We start from the raw sequence: 8,780 nt of genomic DNA, 5'->3' as shown, positions 1-8,780 counted from the left end.
TCAAGAGGCCGAGGTGGGAGGATTGCTTGAGCCCAGGAGTTCAAGGCTGCAGTGAGCTATGACTGCTCCACTGCACTCCAGCCTGGATGACAACGTGAGGCCAAAAACAATTTCAAGAGATCATCATTAAGAAGCTATGGTTGGAAAGTCTACAGCTATTTTAATTATAAACCTGATAGGAAAAAGTTATGTTTCCAGAAGCTGCTCATTAAATGTTTTGAAGAGTGCTTATTTGGAAGTTGTATACAAGTTTTCTACCTATGGTCTTTGGTCTTCCCTAATACTTTGTACTTTATTTGTGCTATAAGTACAGTTGTTGTAGAAGCCCAAATACCAGGTTCACGTACCTGCTGTGTAGCTGAGGCCGAACACTGCAACACAGGTGTCTGGACACAGAGAAAGGTTTATTCCATTTGGCCAAAGCAAGAAGACAAGACAGCAAGATTTCTTACATCCCCTTGACAAAGAGATAAAGAGAGGGTTTTTATGCAGCTGACGAGCCAGGGAGGGGAGTTTCGGGGAATGGAGGGAAAGTCCGTGTGTCTTCCGTGTTGGCCCACTTCGAGCAGCCAGACCTGCGGGTGTCAGCACCTGGTCGCAGCACTTTCAAGGCATTCGCTCCGTCTGCAAACATTTCTCATGACCCTGACGTTATCGCCTCCCGTTTGACAAAGAAACAGTAGATCGGCAGTTTATAATGATGTTGTGGGAACAAGAAATAATGGGTACAAAGTGAGTGGTTCACAGGTGCCAGCCAGAGAGGGCCTGATCAGAACGTTCATTACTTCAGTCACTCACTGAAACATGCTGAGTGCTGAACTCCCAAGGGGCCCCGTTACTCAGCCTCGCATCCCTTGATGGGGATAGGTTCTAGGGAAGGTGTCCTTAGGTGATTTCATACCCCTAGATGGTACAGCGCACTACACACCCGGGCCACGTGGCACAGCCTATGGCTTCTGGGCTATAAACCTGTACAGCAGGTCACTGCTCTGAATCCTGCAGGCAACTGTCATGCAGTGGTAAGGATCTGTGTATCTAAGCACAGGAAAGTTACAGCAAAAACACGCTATTATCATCTGACGAGGCCACTGTTGAATATGCAGTGCATCGTTGACAGCAATGTTGCTGTGCAGTGCGTGATTACATGTAAAGAATTTAGTAAAGTGTTCACTGAGGCCCAAAGAGATGCACCCAACACCACCCTCCACTTGGTCCTGATGTGCTGTAGAAATCATATTTTCTAGCCATGCCCTGACATTATAAAGGCTGGGAGGCACCGCACTAAGAGGCATGGAGGCGCTCTCCCACACAGACAGGACTGATGGAGCTGCTCGCCCTTCGGGCAGAGCAAGGCGAGAACCCAGGCCTCTGTGCTCACAAAGGAGCCGATCATGCTGCCTCAGGGGAAGGGAAAGGACGCATAAAATGTCACCCAGGCCTTTTCTCCAAAGAGAGCCGCGAGGCTTCCTCCTTCCTCACACTGCCCTCTCAGAGCTCACCTCTCCGGGCACATCCTGCTGCCAACAAACATCTTGCAAGCACTGACTGAGCCCCGGCCAGAAGTCTGGTTCTGTTCCAAGAGCTGGGAACCAAGAAGGGAGCAGAGAGAGAAAACTTCTGCCACAGGGAGTTTATTTTCTAGGTAGGGAAACAGACGAAAATACATGCAAATAAAACAAGCAGAAAGCAGGCCACTGATGTGCTGGTAAATGTTTCACAGCAGCTCTGGGGGATGGCGGCCCCTGACCTGCAGCACTGGCTGATTTCTGCGGTGTGAGTCCTCCCACTACAGCCACTTCCAAACTCCCTGTGTGAAGGCACTGACCATGGAGCAGGGAAGGGGCCTCACTGCTGGCTCTCCTGGGCTGCTACAAGTCGGCTCAGGCGCATTTGATAGTTCCACAGTGACAAGTTACAGGAAGAAGGAAAGTGAGCCAGGAGTTGCAATGTTTACGGGGAGAGATACATTTATGGGGAGAGATATGGGAGGTCTCACTAAGAAAGTACCATTTGATGGCAGAGCTGCTGTGGAAAACAGGATGCCTGCTCCTCCGAGAGCCAAACAGAATGACCACATGACCCCGCAATCTCCCCTCCACGTACCTCCCAAACGGTACAGGGACCCAAACGGGCAGGGGTACTCCCCTGTTCACAGCAGCATTCTTCACAAAGCCCAAGAGGCAGAGACAATGCAGGGTCCGTGAATGACGACTGGATAAGCAAAGCGTGGTCCCTCTGATAGTGGCAGAAGACAGATTCCTAGGCAGACTGGGGCAGGTCCCCAGTGAAACCCGAGCTTCAAGCCAAAGACAGCCTGAAGCTGGAAAACCAGGCTGCCAGTTCCAGGTGAAGTCCACGACCTTTTAGCCAATCAAATGGTGATTTTTTTCTAGGCCCGCCCATGGACCAATCAGCACACACTCCCCCATTCTGAGCCCATAAAAACCCTGGACTCAACCACACAGCGGGGACTACCGCCTTTGGGTAGAGACTACTCACCTTCAGGTAGTGGCTGCCCACTCTCAGGTCCCCTCGACACTGGGAGCTGTTCCATCGTGCAAGAAAAGTTTTTTCTGCCCTGCTCACTCTCCAGTTGTCTGCATAACCTTATTCTTCTGGATGTGGGACAAGAACTTGGGACCTGCAGAACAGTGGGTGTCAAAAAAGGCTGTAACACTGTAACCCTCCCTCCTGCTTGCTGAGCAATGGAGGAGAAGAAACTGCTGGGTGCCACATACCCCCGTTTGCTGAAGTTGCGGGCGGCAGGAATGAACTAGAGCTGTAGTGCTTCCTGAGAGCCCAGACTTCAGACTCCCTGAACCAGGGCTGTAACACGCCCTGCTCACCAAGTCACAGGTGGTGGGAACGGTTGAGCTGTGACACCCTTGGGGCTCTGCGGTTCCTGGTGTCTCCGAGTTTTGGGTGCCACCACGTTCCCCTCATCCAGACACCGGTGCCCAAGGCAGAAGCAGGTTGCGGCACGCCCGGCCCAAACGCCAGCTGAGCGCAGATCCTGTGGCAAGCGTGGGATCTGGGCCGGGGTGCAAGCGGAGCACAGCCCACTGGGCCGAATGTGCAGAGTACCTCCAGCAGTGATCCTTGGGCCGAGTGAAGCCAGGCAGGGGAGCCGGCGGCCATGGAGGTCTCCGGCTGGTGAAGTGGCACTGAAAAAATCCTGTGCCACGTCCACACAATGGAGTATTCTTCAGCCTTAAAAGGAAGGGAATTCTCACACCTGCTACCACATGGAGGAACCTTGAGGACATTAGGGTCAGTGAAGTAAGCCAGGCCCAGAAGGACAAATCCTGCATGATTCCATTTATACGGGTCCCTAGAGGAGTCACATTCATAGAGATGGAAAGCAGAACAGTGCTGCCAGGGGCTGGGGAAGGGGGCTGGGGAGTCCTTGTCCAATAGGAACAGAGCTTCAGTCTGGGAACATGAGAAGTTCTGGAGATGGAGGGTGCTGATGGTTGTACAGCAGTGTGAGTGTACCTAATGCCACTGAACTGCACACTTAAAAACGGCTAAGATGGGCTGGCCGCAGTGGTTCACACCTGTAATCCCAGCACTTGGGGACAGTGAGGCAGGCAGATCACTTGAGGTCAGGAGTTCCAGACCACCCTGGCCAACATGGCAAAACCCTGTCCCCACTAAAAAAAAAACAAAAAACAAAAAACAAAACAAAAAAAAGCCAGGTGTGGTGGTGTGTGCCTCTAGTCCCCAGCTACTTGGGAGGCTGAGGCAAGAGAATCACTTGAACCCAGGAGGCAGAGGCTGCAGTGAGCTGTGATTGCACCACTGCACTCCAGCCTGTGTGATAGAGTGAGACTATCCTGTCCAAAAAAAAAAAAAAAAAAAGTTAAGATGTTAACTTTATGTTATGTGTATTTTACCATAATTTTAGAAATCAATAATTTTTACAAAGAAAGTTCCATCTGAGTAAAGCCCAGGCAGTGGAACAGCAAAGCCCCTGAGGCAGGAGCGTTCCCAGCACGTTGAGGAACGGCAGAGGCAGGAGCGTTCCCAGCACATTGAGGAACGGCAGTAAGAGCCGCATGGCTGGAGTTGGCAAGTGCAGGTGAGGTGTGGAGTGGGGACAGGGGGACCCCTGTGGGTGTGGGGGAGGACTTTGCATTTTATTCTGAGAGGGACAAGGAAGTCATGGGAGGGTCCTGAGCACAGCAGCGACGTGATCTGACATGGTTTGAAAGTGCCATCCTGGCTGCTACCTGGAGAGGGAGGAGTTGGGGGAGAGAGGTGCGAACCCACCAGGAGCTCTGCACTAGTACAGGCAGGGAAGGATGCGGCCTGCAGTGGAGGTCAGGACTGATCAGACTAGAGATGTGTTGAAAATGGAACCAAAAGCCTGTGCTGGCAAACTGAACAGGGTGGGACACACAGCGGGGTCCAGGCGTGACCACTGTCAGTCTTGGCCACGAGAGAGCCAGCACCAGGTCCTGTACTGACCACAGACACGTCACTGCCCCAAGACACGGGGGTCGTGTGCTGCTCAGATGGTTAAAACAAGAAAAAGAACATCGCCAGCAGAAGGAGGGCCCAGAGACTAGAGAAAGGAAAGGACTTGTGGAAAAATACTAATTTCATTGCACTCACAGAGTAGAGGATTTTAAAAGAATGACGTGTGTGGCTTTATCTGGTGAGTCACGTGTCATACAGTGAAGAGTGGTCGGCCTAGAGTCGGAGGAGCTGACTCGGCTGCAGTTTCCTCCCTGTAAAATAAAACAAATGGGCCTTGACAAAGACCTTCCCGGACCAAGCTTGTGTCCACCACTCCAAGTCCCTCCACCTCCCGGACCAAGCTTGCGTCCACCCCTCCAAGTCCCCTCATGGACCTTGGGCTCTGTCCTGGGCTGGCTCCGTTTGAGCAAATCCTGCCAAGCCTGCTTGGGGAAACCCACCCTGACTCCTGACGTTTCCACTTAGGAATTTCTGTCCACAGGCCCCCACCCTGCTCCAGGGCTGTCAGCTCCCACCCATCCCTGTACTCGGATTTGAACCCCGTCTCTCTCCTTTACTGCAAAACCTCACTGGAGCGGGCCCTTGAATAATGGCTCTTCACACCCTTAACAAGGATTTCATTTTTTTCTTTACCAAGCATCCCAACCTACCATTTCAGCCTGCTCAGGCTGCTGGGACAGAATACCACAGGCTCGGGGGCTTGAAACAACAAAAATCTATTTTCTCACAGTTCTGGAGGCTGCAAGTCTGAGGTCAAGGTTCCCGCTGGTTCCGTTTCTGGTGAGGCTCCTTCCTAGCTCGCAGAGGCTGGTGTGTGGCCTGTCCCGGGAGAGCGCCCCCTGCAGGCAGGAAGGAGCACGCGCACTCTGGGGTCTCTCCTCATAGGGACACCCATCCCATCGGGTCAGGGTCCCCCCACCCTTATAACCTTAACCCCAGTACCTCCTTAGAGGCCCCTCTCCAAATAGCCACACCAGGGATTAGGAGTTTAACATGAATTTTGGGGGATCCATTCAGTTCATAAATGTGATCCCGGTTAAGTTTTCCTCTGGGTTTCAAAATGTTAGGTTAAAGCATGTTGTCTACCTAAAAGGAGCACACTACATATTATATGAATCTCAGATACGCACACATGGTGCCGTGTCACAGTGTTTCACAGAGCAGATGGGAGCTGCAAAGATTAGGGTGGGATCTGAACACCTCAGCTAAGCATGTGTCCACCTGGCCACTGGGGTTTCTGCTGGTGAGAGTTCCACAGCACCCATGCCCTTTACCTGCCCTCTTCGAAGGCAGATCTTTCGAATATTTTTTATCAAATATTTATTAACAGGTATTACAACATGATTCAAAGATCAAGGTAACATATAAAAAGGCCAGGCACAGTGGCTCATGGCTCTAACCCCAGCGTGTTGGGAGGCCAAGGCAGGAGAACTGCTTGAGCCCAAAAGTTGAAGACCAGCCTGGACAACATAGTGAGACCCCAGCTCTAACAAAAATAAAAATTAGCTGGGCATGGTGGCACACACTTGTAGTCCCAGCTACTCAGGAGGCTGAGGCTGGAGTATCACTTGAGCTCAGGAGGTGGAGGCTGCAGTAAGCTATGACAGCGCCACTGTACTCCAGCCTAGGTGACAGAGCAAGACCCTGTCTCAAAAGAAAAAAAAAAAAAAAAAAAGATTAAAGAAAATCTTTTTGGCTGGACACGGTGGCTCATGCCTGTAATCCCAGCACTTTGGGAGGCCAAGGCAGGCAGATCACCTGAGGTCGGGAGTTCACGACCAGCTTGATCAACATGGAGAAACCCCATCTCTACTAAAAATACAAAATTAGCTGGGCGTGGTGGTGCATGCCTGTAATCCCAGCTACTCGGGAGGCTGAGGCAGGAGAATTGCTTGAACCCGGGAGGCAGAGGTTGCAGTGAGTTGAGATCGTACCATTGCACTCCAGCCTGGCCAACAAGAGCGAAACTCTGTCTTAAAACAATTTTTTTTTAAGATAGCATACAGGCTGGGCACAGTGGCTCACACCTGTAATCCCAGCACTTTGGGAGGCCGAGGCAAGTGGATCACATGAGGTCGGGAGTTGGAGACCAGCCTGGCCAACATGGTGAAACCCTGCCTCTACTAAAAATACAAAAAAAGTAGCCGGGCGTGGTGTTGGGCATCTTGTAGTCCCAGCTACTCGGAAGGCTGAGGCAGGAGAATTGTTTGAACCCAGCACGCAGAGGTTGCAGTGAGCCGAGATGGCACCACTGCACTCCAGCCTGAGCAACAAGAGCAAAACTCCATCTCAAAAAAATATATATTATATATAAAATAAAAAATAAAAAGATAGCATACAAAGATACACACACCAGCAAGTCTCATTATCGCCCTGTTCCCACCCACAGCATCCTCTCCTCATTCCCAGTGTAATAGAGTAATACCTCGGTGTTTGTGAATTTTTATTTATCCTCTTTGACACAAAAGGCAGCCTGCTGTAACATGAATCAGTACTTTCCTTTTTCCACTTAACAGCGCCCAGAGAGCCTTCTGGTCTGTGGGTACTTATGGGGTCCGTCACTCTAATGCTGTTTATTCCACGGCCGCTTCAGGTCCCAGTATTGTTTCCAGTTCTCTGATATTAAAAACCTGGTCATCTTTTATTTTTATGTGTGCAAGGTGTATCTACAGCATACAATCTGCAGAGTGGGGACTGGTGGATTAAACATCAAAGCATTTGTAATTCTGACAGTGGACCACGCCTCTGTCTGGTGTTGAGTGGTGCCGATCTGCACTCAGCACCAACACAGGTGAGCACACGTTTCCAGGCAGCCTCAGCAACATATGCACTGTTGCTAATATCGTACAGAGAAATGATGTCTTGGTGTTTTAATTTGCATTCTCTCGTGAGTGAAGTTGAGCATCTTTTCATTCCTAAAGGGCCATGAGTATTTCTTTTTCTGTAAACTATTTGGCCAATCCATTCTTCTGAGTTGTTAGTTTTTTTCAATTTCTAGTTCTTATATATTAGGGAAATTAGTCCTTTGTGATATGAGTTGCAAATTATTTTCCTAGCTTGTTTTTGCTTATGGCTCTTCAAAACCCTTTTTATTTATACGTAGTCTTCTTTCATGGTTGCTGGATGTTAAATCCTAGGTTAAAGACCCTTGTTTACTGTTGAGGTACTGCCTTTAATACACACGAATCTGTGCATATTTAGGTTTAGAGAACAGCTCTGTCAGCTGGGGGTAGAGAAAGCGGTCCATTCGCCCTGTTTCCCACTTCATTCATATTTGTCTTTGTCCAAAACCCTACCACCGTATACTGGCCGCTTCCCGTATCACCAAAAAATCTTAATTTGGGGGCATATTTTGATGAAAGTTGTTCTTTGACAAATACTTATGTCAACACAATATCAGAGTCGCCTTGTGCCAATTCCTGTCTCTCAATGGGCACTTAAGAACCAAAGCTGCTTGAATGAGCTGGCCAGCATAGTCAACGTCTTCTGTGTGCCAGGAGACACAATGCAGGCAGATGCAGCCGGCCCTCCCCACGTTACTCCTGAGTGTTTACGAACTGAGGAACCACGACCACCATGATTGCTACGTGTTTTGTTCTGATGACATCCTCTTACTGAGTTCTGAATGTCGGCTCATCACGTTCATAAAAAAGGGGCTTTAGTTGAGTGACCTATTCCTTCTTGCTCCAGAACTACTAGAATATTAGAATTAGGAAAAAGACCAGAAATCTACCCCAAGGCCCTCCTTTTCAGACACAGCATCTGCGGCCCAGACTTGCTCAACTTGAAATGAACATCACCTGAATCAGGAGTGCAGATTTCACTGGTTCCTATTTACAGTAACCCACGCTGTCCACCAGCCAGGAGGGCTTTTTCTTTCTCGTTTTGTTTGACCTCCGGCTTCGTGCACTTTTGTGCCTGTCCTACAAGATGGCAGAGTGGCTACCTTCAGGCTTCAGCAATGGGGTGACACCGTGATGCTCCAGTACCGGCAGACAACAGGAGGGGAGTTCTGCACAAAGAACACTTCTTCAACGGCCTCTATTTGTGCGGCACGAACATCCTATTAAAGGAGCATCAGTTGAAAGCTTATATATTCCACAATATGTAGTACAATCTGATATAACAGTCACTCAAATATTTTGATTTGGAGCTGATGAAGATGCAATTATATATCATTGTAAGTTTCTAAAGATATAAAAAATGCAGCTGATTTTTTGATTCTCAGTATTTTCTTTTAATAAAAAAAAAAATTGCCCCCTAAAAATTTAAGATTCCTCTTTAAAAGTGGTTGGATC

The 8,780-nt window shown here is 49.3% G+C and overlaps 1 protein-coding gene across 32 annotated transcripts in view; it reads right to left on the bottom strand.

Annotated features, from left to right (window-relative positions):
• Positions 1-385: 385 nt before the first annotated feature.
• Positions 386-8,780, bottom strand: part of RNASEH1 (ribonuclease H1) — a 28,541-nt gene continuing 20,146 nt past the window's right edge. For 2 of the 32 annotated variants that reach the window (XR_010136383.1, XR_010136399.1), the window contains 5 exons: positions 5,133-5,321; positions 4,618-4,733; positions 2,500-2,641; positions 2,104-2,360; positions 386-1,582 (listed from right to left, as the gene is read on the bottom strand). The gene's annotated coding sequence lies outside the window, so the exon portion shown is untranslated. Of the gene's footprint in view, positions 2,642-2,738; positions 4,734-5,132; positions 5,322-6,907; positions 8,546-8,780 lie in introns of all 32 variants that reach the window. The other 30 variants (XR_010136386.1, XR_010136400.1, XR_010136382.1 and 27 more) reach the window with 26 other exon arrangements.

This window comes from Pongo abelii, chromosome 12, assembly GCF_028885655.2.
Source record: "Pongo abelii isolate AG06213 chromosome 12, NHGRI_mPonAbe1-v2.0_pri, whole genome shotgun sequence".
Taxonomy (NCBI): Eukaryota; Metazoa; Chordata; class Mammalia; order Primates; family Hominidae; genus Pongo; species Pongo abelii.
The sequence above is the reverse complement of the archived record's forward strand: the minus strand, read 5'-3'. Positions and strand labels throughout refer to the sequence as shown.